A 17,701-nucleotide genomic window follows, 5' to 3' on the forward strand; every position below is an offset into this window, starting at 1 on the left:
ATGGGCTTTGCTCATTGTTGAAGGCCTTACAATGACCTGTAGCTGTTAATTTCTGTGTCACTTGGTTTCTTGTGGAGAGTTGTATCTTTGGCAATCATATAACATCTTCTTTTGTATATAAATAGGGGCATTAAAAAAAAGATGTAAAGTTCTAGATTTCTTTTTTCTTTTTTTTAATAGAAGTCATTGACTTTCAAATTAACACTACAGCTCAGGTGGATTTTGCGTTGCCGTCCACAGTGGGAGTGGGCATGCAATTTTTTTTTGTTTAATCAAAAGACTTGCAAGTACAATCAATTGGAAAAAAGCAGATAGGCATTAGATATCAATATTTTAACAAAAAAGAGATTAAAGTTGGAGTGGGCCGGTGGAAAAAGCAAAATCCACCAGGCTGTTGTGTAGCACTGTTCAAACATAATTGATTAAATGTTAGCTAACATACTCAATCAGTTGTTTCAAAGTCTGAAGAAGGATGTAGATGTATTCATAGGTCTCTCAACATTTGAAAATGTCTGCTTTGGTGTGGCATTTGGTATCTGGTGGATATATCTCATCTTGATCTCACAGGCTTATTTCTACAAGAAGCACATTATAGTTTAACAAATATGTAAACAACAGAGTAATCTGAGTTCACTTAGTAATAGGCATTTTTATTTTGATAATGGGTATTTTTTTAATAAAGTTCAATCTAGTTTATCCCTGCCACATTCTGTATGTGCCTGTCCTAAGTCAGGAACCAGTAATTTAGTAGTTGTATTTTAATGCTGTATAACCAATAATTCAGTAGTTGTATTTAGTCTTCTCCTTTGAATTGTTTAAATTTATAGCTGATTATGTAGTATGGGTTTGTCTTATTGTGTAAGGTTGTATGGTGACTTAAAGTGGTTCCTTTATATGTCATGTGAAGTACATGTATCGGGGAGAGTTTTCATATTGGCAGTCATACCACATCTTCTTATTTTCAAAATGGCTTTGTACCAATGCAAGCATTATGAATATTTTATCCATCTTTATAGATTTAATTTTTCAAACTCTATCCATTATAAGATAAATCATGGACAAATAGAGAAACAAATAGACTAAAATTGTGATAATACTAAGGAGTTATCAGCTTTTAAACAGGTTAGATAACTCTCTAATACATGTAAACATGGAACATGTACATATGTGTTCATGTTTCATATCTATATTTTTTAAAGACAAGGCATAATATACATGATATAACAATACACATGAACATGTATCTTAGAAAACTGCTCTATTTATTACCTACATGTATGTCCATCTGTGTTTGTCTGTGTATTAGGTAAATGTAGCATAAGTTCTCCACAGTCATTAACAAGGTTAATTAGCATCTCTGAAATTTAAATAAAACGTTCCTTGTCATCATTGATACATTGATCATGTACATGTACATATAGATATACAAATGTAAATAAAAATTTGTTATAATACAATGTAAATTGTATCTATATATAAGTTAAGTTCAGACATGTTTCAAATAATTTTAGGTACAACCATTTATTTCATTCATTAATTAATGACACTACAACAATTGACAACAAAATTGCTATCAATCTGAACACAAAAAAAAAAACCTGTGTATTATTTAATGAAAATACACACCATTAGTCTTTATACATGTATCATGTTTTGATTATTTACTGACCCCTAATGTTCATTTAAATTAACAGTGACAGATGACAGAAATACATATACAACTGTACAAATTACAAGATACATGTATCTTCATTATCATATAAATGAAAGAAGAGTAATACATGTATGCTACATTTCTTGGGATGATAATCAAAAATATCTCAGATAATCTGCAACTTACCTTATCAATTGTGTTTTGTAGGTTTGGAGGGATTAATGTCACATCTTTAACAAGGATGGTTTCTCTAAAAAATGAAATATAAATTTCTGTTACAAAAATGTTCTTTATTTTGATAGCACATAGATAAGGAATGTATATATATGTAGCAGTACAATGTACATGTACATCATGTGTACATGTATGTATGTACAAATGATGTTTGTTAGTTTATAATACAAATTTTCTTACCAAATATAATAAAGTGGAAACTGGACATATATATTAAAAAACACATACATTTTATAATAGAATAATATTTGTTGTAAAAATGCTCTTTGCCAATGTACATGTACATGATCAGATGTGAATAAATAATCAAAGAATTCAAATATTGAAAAGCTTTACAACTTGTGACCTTACAACGCTGAAAATTTACTCAGGGACAATGCACCTTGGTGAACTTGTGTCTTATTCGCTCAGTCATTGAATATTTGTCTGTATTTAAATTTTTCGACTAGTTATTGTATAAAAAAAAATAATTATAGTATGGGTATCAGATTAAAATGGGAAGTACACGTACATTGTTTTGTACATAAAAAGTATCAACTTCTTCTTACATTCATAGAAATTAAACAGAAAAAACTCCCAGATATATATACATGTATGAACGGTCAATTGTTTGTTTGCTCTTTATTTGTGTTTCTTTGTATACTACATCATGTACATGAGCATTTGACTTTTTCATCAAATACTGATTAAATTATCAGATGATTTTTAGATGGATATTATCAAATATATATTACTATATATAGTCATGCTAGTATATACATGTATCAATTAATTAGTGTTGTGGCAGTGTCTGTGTCAATGTGACAAGTTTAACAGCCATTGATGGTTCATGCTACATGATGATCATAAATGTACATTGTATGTGTACCATGGCAATTCAACTTTTGAACATGTTGAAGGGTAGCCTTGGCTTGAATCCCTCAATTGTCTGATAGCATGCATGTTTTCCTATTTAGTTCTACTGCACTTTTGTTTAATGCTTTCTTGCAATTGTTATCAATATATTTGTATTTGTTTTTTGCCTTGACTTGGGTGTTTGTTCCTAAATTATTACAAACATATAAACTGACCGACCAGGATTATTTTTTAAATAATCATTTTTTTCATACATGTATCTAGTTTAAATTACTATGACATCTAACGGCTGTTTTGCCAGACAAGCTGGTGTAGTGGGGCATAATTAACATGACAATGTTGTCCAACTCAAGTTTTAAAATGTTTGGATTTGTAAATGCAAATTACCAGGTTGGGAACAAACCCCCTGTATGGTGATTATACCTGTATAGAGGGATAATCCTTCTTTAGAGGGTAAAAATTATCCCTCTATAGAGGGGTATTTTTGTTTGCACTGGATTTAAAGCAAATTAGGGCAGAATGGCATTTTCTAGTTATATCGGCTATAATCTCTAGCATTATATGCATCTACATATGCACTTTACTAGAAATTGGGATAACCAGTTTTCTGCTAAAGTGACAAAACTTGCAATCTATTGTATACCTATCAGAACACCTGATTAACAACAAAAGGAATAGTTGACCTTTAACTTTCATGTTAAATCTAACAATAGAAATTCTGTTCAGTGAGGCATAAGTGAGTAGAATTTACCTGATCATCACAGCTTTCAATCATGGTTGACAATAGATTTTATATTTAGTCAGATAAGCATCAAACTGGGCATGTGCATATTAAATTAAGTACATCAATTGGTGCATCAACTGTTCCAGGTTACTGCCATAATAAGAAGAGAATGCCGTTCTGCCCTAATTTGCTTTAAATCCAGTGCAAACAAAAATACCCCTCTATAGAGAGATAATTTTTACCCAGGTATAATCACCATATAGGGGGTTTGTTCCCAACCTGATTACCTGGCACCTGCTCAAAGTTTTACACTGAAGCTTGGCATCAGCTTGGCCTTTGGTTTACTAGGTTCTCCATGTAATCGGAACCATAAGGAAGTCGGTTCAATTCCATCTAGATATACACTTAATATACGAATACAGAATTTTAAAACATAAAAATGAACGATCCATTCAAATCGTCTCCCAGAGCAGATTGCCAGATGAAAAGGACAAGTTCGTGATGTGTTTACATTCCTTCTATCAACTAATCTTCCTATGCCGGTACAACATATTTGACAACCAGTTGCATCCAAACTGCACACATTATTTCTGCATCACGATAAGACGAAGAGACTTAAATCGGCTTGCTTTTTTTGGTAAAACGCCTTCGTCTGTCTTGGCCGCCGACCGAGTCGTCCATATTTGTTTACCATGGGCAAAGCAATAAGCCAAGCAGCAGAAATGGAAAAACAGACAAAGATAAACATCAATCTTATAGAGCCAGAGTTTACCTACAGACTGGGAGAAACTCAAATGACTCAATCAAAACCTCTATATTGGAGTCGACTAGGCAACTCAAAATCGAGGACAAATGAGCAACAAGAACTTTGCCAGGAAACCATTAACCAACTCATGGGAGACTGCACACAAGAACAAGCAATATCGTTTACAGATGGATCATGCTTAGGGAACCCAGGACCATGTGGAGCAGGTGTAATTATCTATGCTGAACACATTAAACCTGCTGCCAGATTACATAGACCTGTGGCACAAAGAGGATCCATCCTTCTGGCGGAACTCATAGCAATTCTCATGGTCCTAGAATACTGCATTACAGAAAACATTTACAATGCAATACAAAGAATCAAAATTTTCTCTGACAGTCAAAGCGCCGTGGGATTACTTACACTGAACTGGGTCCCAAACAGCTACATCTCCGTAATAAGAGAAATAAAAGAAAATATTGAACATCTTAGGCAAAAAGGACTCAATGTAATTGTAGCATGGACACCAGGACATGCCAACATAGTTGGTAATGATGAGGCTGACATCCTTGCAAAAACAGCAGCAGAGGAAGCAAAAGAATTACCACCGGAAAATAACGTCATAACAATACAGGACGTCAAACAAGCAGCATACAAAAGTACAGGAAATAAATGGCAGAGAAGATGGGAAATATCTGAGAGAGGCAGGGACCTTTATGAAAAAATACCAACTACAAAACACTCAATTATGTATGACTTCCCAACTAAAAGACATTTCAGTATATTCGCCCAACTTAGAACTGGCTATACAGAACTGAATTACTACAAGAACCGAGTAGGCCAAACCAACGCAATAGAGTCATGCAACTGTGGAGCACCTGAAACGCCTCAACATTTCCTCCTGGAGTGTCCCTACTATGAAAACGAACGAGAAGATATGCTACACCAAATATTCAAAGAGGTCGGGGTCAGAAACTTGAATTTAGCTACTATGCTAACGAGACTTGACGGCGAGAACACAGAAGAGACAAAAACCAAATTACAAACAGTGGCACATTACATTGACAGAACGGGCAGATTTAATACTGCTGTTCCTCAATCCCAATCTTAACCAGCGCATACCAAATTTAAAGCACAGAGAAAAAAATACATCGAGGAAAACGCACCAGAGAGGGAAACCGCACATTGGGACAATTCGTGCCAACAGGCCTTAAGATTGAGAATTGAGGACCATAACTTCTGTTTCCGGATTGTCAGAATTGGACATTTTTTTAAAAAAAATGAGCGTTTACTCTATAGTTCATGAAAATATACTTCAATTAAGCCTTTCTGATATTTTAACCATCATTCTAAAAATAATAACTATACTTTCGCTTACTAGGCGGAAAATACCGAGGTGTTGAAAAAATTGACACCTCGGTAAACTCCGGTAAATTTTCCGTAAATCTCTATTATGGGTCGGATACCTTAAGTAAAGTGTTGTGTTCACTGTTTAGAACAAGTGCGTATATACTAGGGTCAAGGTCACCGACCATCTCTGGTCTGGTGGTTATGGTTTGTTTGTTTGTTTAAGGATGTATTCTTTTGACTCTTCAGTCTCGTTCAGTCTCGTTGAAATTTCGTTCTTGAATAATTTCCAAAATATGTGATACAAATGTAAAATATCAATGAATTTTAAAAAGATTATAATTAAACATAACGCTGTCAAAAAATTGTAGATTTACAATGAATGGTTTTTGAGTAATCCAGTTTTCAAATTTTACGACAAATCAAGTCTGTATATTTACAAATGTTTTTAGCCAATATTTTGAGAAAATGGGTGAGGGATACAAAAAATGAATTTACAAGAATCATGTTCATCCTATGTCATTTTGGTCTGTTCAAATTTCTTAGATACGTATTTTTTTCAATCATTTATAACAAAAAAGTTGATATAATATGCTTTTTGTTCATAAAACTAAGAAAATAACAAAAATGTAAAATTGACCATGGTACACCTACCTATAGTTTTATTAAGTACAATTTAGTAAGATTGGTCCACTAAATATAGCCCAAAAATAGGTAATAATCGATGGAAAATGGGAAAATCATCACAACTGGGCATTTTCAAAGGGCTGTAGCAGAAAAAGAAGTGCACCACGATATGATTTTTTCTTCACCAATGATTTTATCACAGTCTTATAAACTCAAAAAGCAGGTTTAGAAAAAAATGTGTAATTCCAGAAATTGTTGGCTCCTCAGAGGTGTACATCCTTAAACATAGATATTACATTACGCCTCATAGAGAAGTTAATTTAATTCATTTCTTGAGACCTAAAGGCGAAATATGAATAAGAATCAACGGTACATATATTCTACGTAATATAACGGCACTATAGCATGTGCTTTACTTTAGCTTAAACAAATACTTAAAAAGTAGGCACGTAAAATAATCTTATCTTATAGCATATGCTAATAAAATGACGTTTATCTTTTGCAAGGAGAGTCTTTAATAAGTCGAAACTAGTAATAAGGTTTGCCAAACACTAGATAAGGACTTTTATAAAAAGATGATTTCAATGAACATAACAATTATGATTTGATTGTTCATACAAGAAGTCGTAAACGCATTCGAACACATATATCTGCATTCGAGGTTGCTGACTATTTTTGTAAACAAATCTAGATGAACTTTAACAAATTTGATATTTCAATTGTTCATTACTAACTTACTTCATTAATATTCAATATTGACTCTTTTTATTATTAGATTCAGGAGAATTTTCAAACTTGTGAAATAATCTCACAACATCAGAAGCAAAACTTTTGGCGAGTTTTTAAACAGGTATATTCGAATGACTGTCAGAAAAAGCAAAACATCGAAATCAAGATACTCAATTGTAGATTTATTTTTCCTAACATAACGGCACGATTGAATGTCGTCTACTTTTGCTGAAAAATAAGGCTCGTAAAACAGTCTTATCCAAAAGCAATTGCTAATAAAGTTATGTTTTGTTTTCCTTTTCAAGGAGAGCTTAAACAGTCGAAACTAGTAACAAGGTATACACCGAAATAAATAAGCACGTTTATAAAAAAAAAAGATGCTTTCAATAAACATAACAATGGAAACTTCATATTTCAAACAATTGGTCGTAAACGCATGCGAACGTGTATATCTGCATTCGAGGTTACTGATTATTTTTTTTTGTTAAAAAAATTTAAATGAACTTAAACAAAGTTAGTGTACATTGTTTTCCATTGTATAATGATTACTATCTGCATTGATATTCAATTATTGCCTTGTTTTTCTATTATTGATTTCAGTAGAATTTCCAAACTTATGGAATACCCTAATACATAAGAATCAAAACTCTTTGCGACTTTTATTGTTTCTTTTATTGTTTGTTTTTTAGAGATTAACATAATAACACAATGTTGACTGCTGTGCCTCTATTTTTTACATTTTTACTTATTATGTCTGTTTGTTTTGTTAAGATTTTTATACGACAATCATACAAGTGAGAGGTTTAACTAGCTTTAAAACCAGGCTTAATCCAAAAGTTTTTTATAAAAGAAAATGCATGTACTAAGTCATGATTATGACAGTTGATGTTTATTGGTTTGATATGGTCACTATTTTCTATTGTACTTTGATTACTATCTTCATTAATATGCAATCATTGACTATTTCCTATTATTAATTTCAGGAGCATTTCCAAACTTATGAAATGATCTAACAACATCAGGGTAAAAACATTTGGCGACTTTTACAAACAGGTTTGATGGAATGACTGTTAGAATAAACTATACATCAATATCAAGATATTCAACTGTACATTCATACTACCTTATATAACGGCACTATTGAATTTAGTTTGCTATTGCTAAAAAAATTATAACAAAAGTAAGCACGTAAAACAGTCTTTCCCATAAACAATTGTAAATAAAATGACGTTTTCTTTCGCAAGGATAGTCTTTAAAAAGTTGAAACTAGAGGAATAGTATGCACAAAAAAAAGATAAGCACGGTTATAACAAGATTATTTCAATGAACATAACAATGGTAGGGTCATTTTTCAGACAATTAGTCTTAAATGCATTCGAACACATATATGTCTATATAACTTTTTGTCTATATGCCGTTTTGTGTTTATTTCTTACATATGACGTGGCTTTGTACTTATACATCCCATCATTGTATTATTGTGCCATGGTTAATGCTTATTAATATATTTGTTTGTTTTATAGGGATTAAGATAATAACGCCTCTATTTTTGACATGTTTACCTGTTATGTCTGTTTGTTTTGTTCACAAATCGTTGTCAATATAATGGATTTTAATACGACAGTCAAACAAGGTAGAGGTTAACTAGCTTGAAAACCAATTTAATCCACCATTTTTTTGATAAAAAGAAAATGCCTGTACCAAGTCAGGAATATGAGAGTTGGTGTTCATTGGTTTGGTATGGTCACTATTTTCTATTGTACACAAATTACTAATTAAATTGAACTTCATTAATGTTCAATTATTGACTCTTTCTATTATTAATTTCAGGAGAATTTCCCAACTTGTGAAATAATCTCACAACATCAGAAGAAAAATTTTGGCGATAAACAGGTAAATTCGATGGACTGTTAGAAAAAAAAGCAATATATCAAGATCAAGATTATCAACTGCACATGCAATCTGTCTAATATAACGGCACTATTAAATGTGGTTTTATTTTGCTGATAAACAAATAAAAAAGGTATGCACGTAAAACGGTCTTATCCAAAAGCAATTACAAATAAAATGATGTTTTTTTTCTATTGCATGGAGAGTCTTTAAAAATTCGAAACAAGTGACAAAGTATAATACAAAAGAATAAGTAAACGCTTTTACCAAAAGACGCTTTCAACAAACATAAAATGGTAAGTTCATAGTTCAGACAATTAGTCTTAAATGCATTCGAACACATATATGTCTATATAACTTTTTGTCTATATGCCTTGTTGTGTTTATTTCTTACATATGACTTGGCTTTGTACTTATACATCCCATCATTGTATTATTGTGCCATGGTTAATGTTTTTTAATATATTTGTTTGTTTTATAGGGATTAAGATAATAAAACAATGTTGACTTCTGTGCCTCTATTTTTGACATTTTACCTGCTATGTCTGTTTGTTTTTTTCACAAATCGTTGTCAATATAATGGATTTTAATACGACAGTCAAACAAGGGAGAGGTTTAGCTAGCTTTAAAACCAATTTAATCCATTATTTTTTTGATAAAAAGAAAATGCCTGTACCAAGTCAGGAATATGACAGTTGGTGTTCATTGGTTTGGTATGGTCACTATTTTCTATTGTACATAAATTACTAATTAAATTAAACTTCATTAATGTTCAATTATTGACTCTTTCTATTATTAATTTCAGGAGAATTTCCCAACTTGTGAAATAGTCTCACAACATCAGAAGAAAAAGTTTGGCGACTTTTATAAACAGGTAAATTCGATGGACTGTTAGAAAAAAAGCACCTGGCCTTATCACTCTTTCCATATAAACATCAGTTAAAATGATAAATTGAAAAGTTTATTTAAGCTCTCTTCTATTATTTCCAACCCAGAAAAAATAAGAAATCGATGAGGAAGGGAAAGAAAAAAAAAACACTATTATTAAAGGGAACTATATTCGTAGACAACGAAATGGGGATCATTAATTGTGGTTTTGGGCCAATAAGATATCTGAGTTTTAATGTGCATGATTTCGTGTCTATGTATATTCTACATTGTTTAGAGGTATTATATGGTCTAACAATGCATATTCATGTCCAAGTCAGGAGCCTCCGTCTTTTGTTAGTCTTGTTTATTTTTTGTCAATTTAATTACTTGTTTTCTTATCAATTGGACTTGTGTGTAACTTCTATTTTACTGCATACGCACAGATGTTAAGGGGCCAGCTGCATGAAGCCCACATTCAGGCGCTGGAATTTCACCCTGTGTTGAAGACAAATTGGTAATCTTGAGCTCTTGTTTGCCCTTTGATCGGGTTGTTGCCTTTGTTACACGTTCCACATTTCCATTCTCAATGTTATCATAAACATTTAAGGATATTTGTCATGTTCCATGCACGTGTAGGTATTCAGTCGTGTGTTCTGCGGGTAAACTAATTAATAAAAATTCACATCTTTTTTGGTCATTATTGTACATTTTAGTATATTTCTCATGTTCAAAATTAGGTGATACACACATAGTGCACACGTATACATAATTAACAAGTTCTTCAAGATGTTTTGCTTAAAAACGAGGAAAAAACAAAAAAGAAACCGTGAATAATTTTAAAATAGTGTCAACAACTTGAATATTTAAAACAAATTTCATTTCATTCTAGATCTACTCATTAAAAATTTAAAAAAATGATGCAGTTTTGATCATCTTTTCAAATTTTTATATTGCGAAGTAATTTCAATTCAAAATGAAAAATGCATTTTTCATTTTTCAACATTTAGAGTCAAATTGAAAAATGCTTAATGTCATCAATTTCAATTTTTCGTATAAAATGAACTTATATTATTTTTCTTTCTAAATCAAGCATCTGCAAATTATTTGATGTATTCAAACTGTTGAATTATTATCTTTTTTTAATATCCTTGTGAAATCAAAAATTAAAATTCCAAATTTCAAATAACATTAAGAAAATGATTTTTCAAAAGTCACTTCAAAAGAGTTTTGCATCATGTTTAAAGTGTGAAGAGCAATTTACTATTCTTTTTTTTTCAGTTAAAAATGCCATTTGTTTAGCGTGAATATACACGGTCTTCTACTGTACATTGATTACATAATACTACATTTATTTAGTATTCAATTATAGACTATTTTTTATTATTAATTTCAGGAGAATTTTTCAACTTGTGGAATAATCTCTAAACAGAAGAACAAAAACTTTCGGCGACTTTTACAAGGTTTGGACCCTACCTAAAAAAAAACTTCAAGCAGAACAACACCCTGTTTCTTTTTCTCAAGTAGATCTCAGCTACCAAGCTTCCCTTTTCATCTAGTACGGACAAAAATCTTGTCGTAGAACTTTTTTTATTAACTTTTCTGTAAGGTGGGGTAGGGTGTTCGACCCCAACTGTGGATCTAGTTTAACAATAAAAAAAAAAAATATCGAACAATACCCGGATTTGTTTTCTCAAGTAGACCTCTGCTACCCTGCTTCCCTTTTGTCCATCGTGCGGAAAGATGCATTGCCAAAGAACATTTGTTGATCAACTTTTCTGTAAGGGTTGTTGAGGGTGTCAGAGTAAGGGTTGTAGAGGGTGTCAGAGTAAGGGTTGTAGAGGGTGTCAGACCCCAACGTTAGACATACTTAGAAAAAAACTAAGCCGAAGAACATCCGGATTTTTTTCTCAGACAGACCTCAGCAACATAGCTTCTCTCTGCAAATAGTGAGACAAAAGAGTTGCCGTAGAACATTTTTTTTGCAACATGTGAGAACGATATCCGGTCCCAACTTTAGACAAAATAAGCCATTAAACACCCTTGATTTTATTCAAGTAGACTTTAGCTACCTTGATTTATTTTTAACCTAGTAGGGACAAAAAAATTGCCATAGAATATTTTTTAGTAACTTTTCTGTAAGAGTTGGGAGCGATGTCCTGTCCCAACTTTGGACCTACTTTACAAAAAAAAACTAAACCGTAAAACACCCTTGCATTTTTCAAGTATACCTCAGTTACCCAGCTTCCCTTTTCGCCTGTTATGGACAAAAGTATTACCGAAGAATATTTATTTATTAACTTTTCTGTAATTTGCACCTTGTGCTGTGAAAAGTATGGCAGTTTAACATTTTGGTTTAACACTTTTCTGTAAGAATTGGAAATGGTGACCAACCCCAACTTTGGACCTACTTAAAAAAAATCAACAGAACAACACCCCCGATTTTTATTTTCAGGTAGACCACAGCTACCCAGCCTCTCTTCGCATTTAATCGGACAAAATGATTGCCGTAGAACAATTTTTTATTAATTTTTCTGTAAAAGATGTCCGACCCCAACTTTGGACCTACATAAAAAAAAAAGCCGAAAACCACCCTGGATGTTTTCCATTTAGACATCAGTTACCCTGTTTCCCTTTACACATAGTGCAGGCATTGCAGAAGAACATTATTTTATTAACTGTTGTGTAAAGGTGGAGTAGGGTGTCCAACCCCAACTTCGGACTTCTTACCAAAAAACTTAGCCGAACAACACCCTAGATTTTTTTTTCAAGTACATCTCATCTACTCAGCTTCCCTTTGGGTCTCATGCAGACAATAGTATTGCCAAAGAACAATTTTTTTTTTTCTATAACAGTTGGGAACGATGTGCGATCCCAACTTTGGACTACTTAAAACAAAAGTAAGCCGAAAAACACCCTGCATTTGTTTTCTCAAGTAGACCTCGGTTACCCAGCTTCCCTTTACTACTAGTGCGGACAAAAGTATTGCCGAAGAACGTTTTTCTATTAACTTTTCTGTAAGGGTGGGGTAGAGTGTCTGCCCCCAACTTTAGACTACTTAAAAAAAACGATAAGACGAACACACCATGGATTTTAACTCAAGTTGACCTCAGTTACCCAGCTTCCCTTTACACCTATTGCGGACAAAAGTTTTGCCGTATAACATTTTATATTTACTTTTCTGTGAGAGTTTGGTAGGGGTCCGAACCCAACGTTGGACTTACTTAAAAAAACAAGAAAATTTGTTCTCCAGTAAACTACAGCTACCGAGCGTCCCTTTGCACTTAATGTAGACAAACGTATTGCCGTAGATCATTTTTTATCAACTGTTTTGTAAGGGTGGGGCAGGGTGTCCCACCCAAACTTTGGACCTACTTAAAAACAAAAACAAATGAGCCCAAAAACACCCTGTTTTTTTTGAAGTAATCATAAGCTACACAACTTCCCTTTGCACCTACTGCTGACAAAAGTTTTGCCATAGAACATTTGTAATTAACTTTTTCTTTGAAAAATAAAAAAAAATAAACTTAGCCGAAGAACACGCTGTGTTTTTGTTTCCAGTTGACCACAGCTTCCAAGCTTCTCTTTTCCCCTAGTGCGGACAACAGTATTACCGTAACACATTTTCTAATTACTTTTATATAAGGTAAAAGGGTAGGGTGTCCAACCATAACTTTTGACCTATTCAAAGAATAATAAAAAACTAACTGGATTTTAACTCAAGAAGACCACAGCTACCCAGCTTCCCTTTGCGCCTATTGCAGTCAAAAATATTGACGTAGAACAGTTTTGATTAACTTGTCTGTAAGGTAGTAAAGTAAAGTAGACTGTCCGAGTCAATCGTTGGACCTACTTTAAAAAAATTAAACTAAGCCAAAAAACCCACTATGTTCTTTCTCAAGTACACTACAGCTACCTAGCTTTCCTTTGCGCCTAGTGCGGACAAAAGTATTGACGTATAACATGCTTTATTAACTTTTCTGTAAGGTAGTGAAGTAGACTGTCTGAGTCAATCTTTTGACCTACTTTCAAAATATGAACTAAGCCGAAGAACACCCTGTGTGCTTTCTCTAGTAAACCAAAGTTACCTAGGTTCCCTTTGTGCCTAGTGCGGACAAAAGTATTGCCGTAGTTTTTTTTTATTAACTTTTCTGTAAGGTACTGGGGTTGGGTGTCCGACTCAATCTTTGGACCTATTTAAAAAAAAAAATAACAAGCCGAAGAACACCTTGTGTTTTTTCTCAAGTAGACCTCAGCTACCCAGCGTCCCCTTGCGCCTAGTGCTGACAAAGGTTTGATGTAGAACATTTTTTATTAAATTTTCTGTAAGGTAGTGAAGTAGACTGGCCGACTCAATCTTTGGACCTAATTTAAAAGAAAATAAACTAAGTCGCAGAGCAGCCTGTGTTCTTTCTCAAGTGGACCACAGTTACCCAGCTACCTTTTGCGCCTTGTGCGGACAAAAGGTATTGACGTAGAACATGTTTTATTAACTTTTCTGTAAGGTAGTGAAGTAGACTGTCCGACTCAATCTTTGGACCTATTAAAAAAAGAAAAAAAACAAAGCCGAAGAACACCCTGTGTTTTTTCTCAAGTAGACCACAGCAAACAAGCTTCCCTTTGGGCCTTGTGCGGACAAAAGTATTGACGTAGAATATTCTTTGTAAATTCTTCTGTAAGGTTGTAAGGTAGGGTGTTTGATCCGAACTGTGGGACCTACTTTAAAAAAAACGAAGCTGAAGAACACCCTGTGTTTTTTTTTCATGTAGACAATAGTTATATAGCTTCCCTTTGCGGCTTGTGCGGACAGAATTATTGACATAGAACATGTTTTATTAAATTTTCTGTAATATAGTAAAGTAGACTGTCCGAGTCAGTCTTTGTACCTACTTTCAAAAAAAATAAACTAAGCCGAAAAACACCCTGTGTTTTTTCTTAAGTAGACCAGAGTTAACAAGCTGCCCTGTGCGCCTAGTGCGGACAAAAGTATTGACGTAGAACATTAAAAAAAAGAAGATGTGGTATGATTGCCAATGAGACAACTATCCACAAAAGACCAAAATGACACAGACATTAACAACTAAAGGTCACCGTACGGCCTTCAACATTGAACAAAGCCCATACCACATAGATAGCTGTAATAGGCCCCGATAAGACAATGTAAAACAATTCAAACGAGAAAACTAACGGCCTTATTTATGTAAAAAAACATCTCTATTACTTTTTCTGTAAGGGGATGGGGTAAGGTGTCCGACCCCAACTTCGGACCTACTGAAGGAAAATAAAATGCCGAAGAACACCCTGTGATTTTTCTCAAGTACACCGCAGCTGACTAGCTTCCCTTTGCGCCTAGTGCGGACAGGATTATTGACATAGAACATGTTTTATTAAATTTTCTGTAAGATAGTGAAGTAGACTGTCCGAGTCAGTCATAGGACCTACTTTAAAAAAAAATAAACTAAGCCGAAACACACACTACGTTTTTTCTCAAGTAGACCACAGCTACCAAGCTATCCTTTGCGCCTAGTGCGGACAAATGTATTGACGTAGAACATTAAAAAAAGAAAATGTGGTATGATTGCCAATGAGACAACTATCCACAAAAGACCAAAATGACACTGACATTAACAACTATAGGTCACCGTACGGCCTTCGACATTGAGCAAAGCCCATATCACATAGACAGCTATAATAGGCCCCGATAAGACAATGTAAAACAATTCAAACGAGAAAACTAACGGCCTTATTTATGTAAAAAACATCTCTATTACTTTTTCAAGCTACCTATCTTTCCTTTGCTCTTAGTGCGGACAAAAGAATTGACGTAGAACATGTTTTATTAACTTTTCTGTAAGGTTGTGAAGTAAACTGTCCGACTCAATCTTTAGACCTATTTAAAAAAATAAATAAACTAAACCGAATAACACCCTGTGTTTTTTCTCAAGTACACCACAGCTACACAGCGTCCGTTTGCACCTAGTGCTGACAAAGGTATTGACGTAGAACATGTTTTATTAACTTTTTTGTAAGGTAGGGAAGTAGACTGTCCGATTCAATCTTTGGACATACTTTCAAAAAAATAAACTAAGCCGAAGGACACCCTGTGTTTTTTTCTCAAGTACACCACAGCTATTCACCTATCCTTTACGCCTAGTGCGGACAAAAATATTCACGTAGAACATGTTTTATTTACTTTTCTGTAAGGTAGGGAATTAGACTGTCCGACTCAATCTTTTGACCAATTTAAACAAAAACAAAAAACAAAGCCGAAGAACACCCTGTGTTTTTCTTAAGTAGACCACAGCTACCATACTTCCCTTTGCGCCTAGTGCGGAAACAAGTATTAACGTAGACCATTCTCTATTCACTTTTCTGGAAGGAAATGGGGTAGGGTGTCCGACCCCAACTTCAGACCTACTGAAAGAAAATAAAAAGCCGAAGAACACGCTGTGTTTCTTTTCAAGTAGACCACGGCATCCCAGCTTCCCTTTGCGCCTATTGCGGACAAAAGTATTGCCGTAGAACATGGGGTATTAACTTTTCTGTAAGGTAGTGAAGTAGACTGTTCGAATCAATAAATTGACCTATTTTAAAATAAAAAAAAAACTAATCCGAAGAACACCGTGTGTTTTTTTCTCAAGGACACCACATCTACCTAGCTTCACTTTGCTCCTATTGCGGACAAAGGTATTGACGTAGAACATGTTTTATTAATTTTTCTGTAAGGTAGGGAAGTAGACTGTCCGATTCAATCTTTAGACCTACTTTTAAAAAATAAACTAAGCCGAAGAACACCCTTTGTTTTTTCTCAAGTAGACCAGAGCAACCTAGCTTCCCTTTGCGCCTATTGCGGACAAAAGTATTGACGTAGAACATTTTAATTAATTTTTCTGTAAGGTAGGGAAATAGACTGTCAGACTCAATCTTTGGACCTTCTTTCAAAAAAATAAACTAAGCTGAAGAACACCGTGCGTTCTTTCTCAAGTACACCACATCTAGCTAGTTTTCTTTTGCGCCTATTGCGGACAAAAGTATTGACGTAGAACATGTTTTATTAACTTTTCTGTAAGGTAGTGAAGTAGACTGTCCATTTCAATCTTTGGACCTATTTAAAAATAATAAACTAAGCCGAAGAACACTCTGTGCTCTTTCTCAAGTACACCACTGCTACCTAGCTGTCCTTTGCGCCTAGTGTGGGCACAAGTATTGACGTAGAACATGTTTTATAAACTTGTTTGTAAGGTTGTGAAGTAGACTGTCCGATTCAATCTTTGGACCTACTTTCAAAAAAATAAACTAAGCCGAAGAACAACCTGTGTTTTTTTTCTCAAGTAGACCACAGCTATTCAGCTATCCTTTACGCCTAGTGCCGACAAAAATATTCACGTAGAACATGTTTTATTTACTTTTCTGTAAGGTAGTGGAGTAGACTGTCCGACTCAATCTTTTGACCAATTTAAACAAACACAAAAAACAAAGCCGAAGAACACCCTGTGTTTTTCTTAAGTAGACCACAGCTACCATACTTCCCTTTGCGCCTAGTGCGGAAACAAGTATTGACGTAGAACATTCTCTATTAACTTTTCTGGAAGGAAATGAGGTAGGGTGTCCGACCCCAACTTCAGACCTACTGAAAGAAAAGAAAAAGCCGAAGAACACCCTGTGTTTCTTCTCATGTAGACCACGGCAACCCAGCTTCCCTTTGCCCCTATTGCGGACAAAAGTTTTTTTTTATTATTTTTTTTAATATTAAACATATTTTATTAACAATCACCTGTTACATCAACCATCAGTTGCCCAGGGGAGCAACTAAGGGGCCCCAATTTTTACAGTCTCATTTGGAAAAAAGCAAATGAGAAATAAAAATCCCACTATGAATTATTAACATCACCTTTATAAATCTTATCTATCCTTGTACAAATGTACATGTACTTGCAATCATTATCGATCTATATATATCTTTACCAAATCTCACCAAATGTAATTTTTTGAATAAAGTATGTTTTTATCTTTATTTATTTCTCACAAA

The 17,701-nt window shown here is 33.8% G+C and overlaps 1 long non-coding RNA gene across 1 annotated transcript; it reads right to left on the reverse strand.

The window, feature by feature from the left end:
• Positions 1–1,275: 1,275 nt before the first annotated feature.
• Positions 1,276–3,859, reverse strand: LOC143072949 (uncharacterized). The gene is made up of 3 exons (XR_012977362.1): positions 3,755–3,859; positions 1,841–1,904; positions 1,276–1,357 (listed from the first exon to the last, which is right to left on the reverse strand). It is a non-coding gene; the product is annotated as an uncharacterized LOC143072949 (long non-coding RNA).
• Positions 3,860–17,701: the final 13,842 nt, after the last annotated feature.

Source organism: Mytilus galloprovincialis, chromosome 1, assembly GCF_965363235.1.
Source record: "Mytilus galloprovincialis chromosome 1, xbMytGall1.hap1.1, whole genome shotgun sequence".
Classification (NCBI taxonomy): domain Eukaryota; kingdom Metazoa; phylum Mollusca; class Bivalvia; order Mytilida; family Mytilidae; genus Mytilus; species Mytilus galloprovincialis.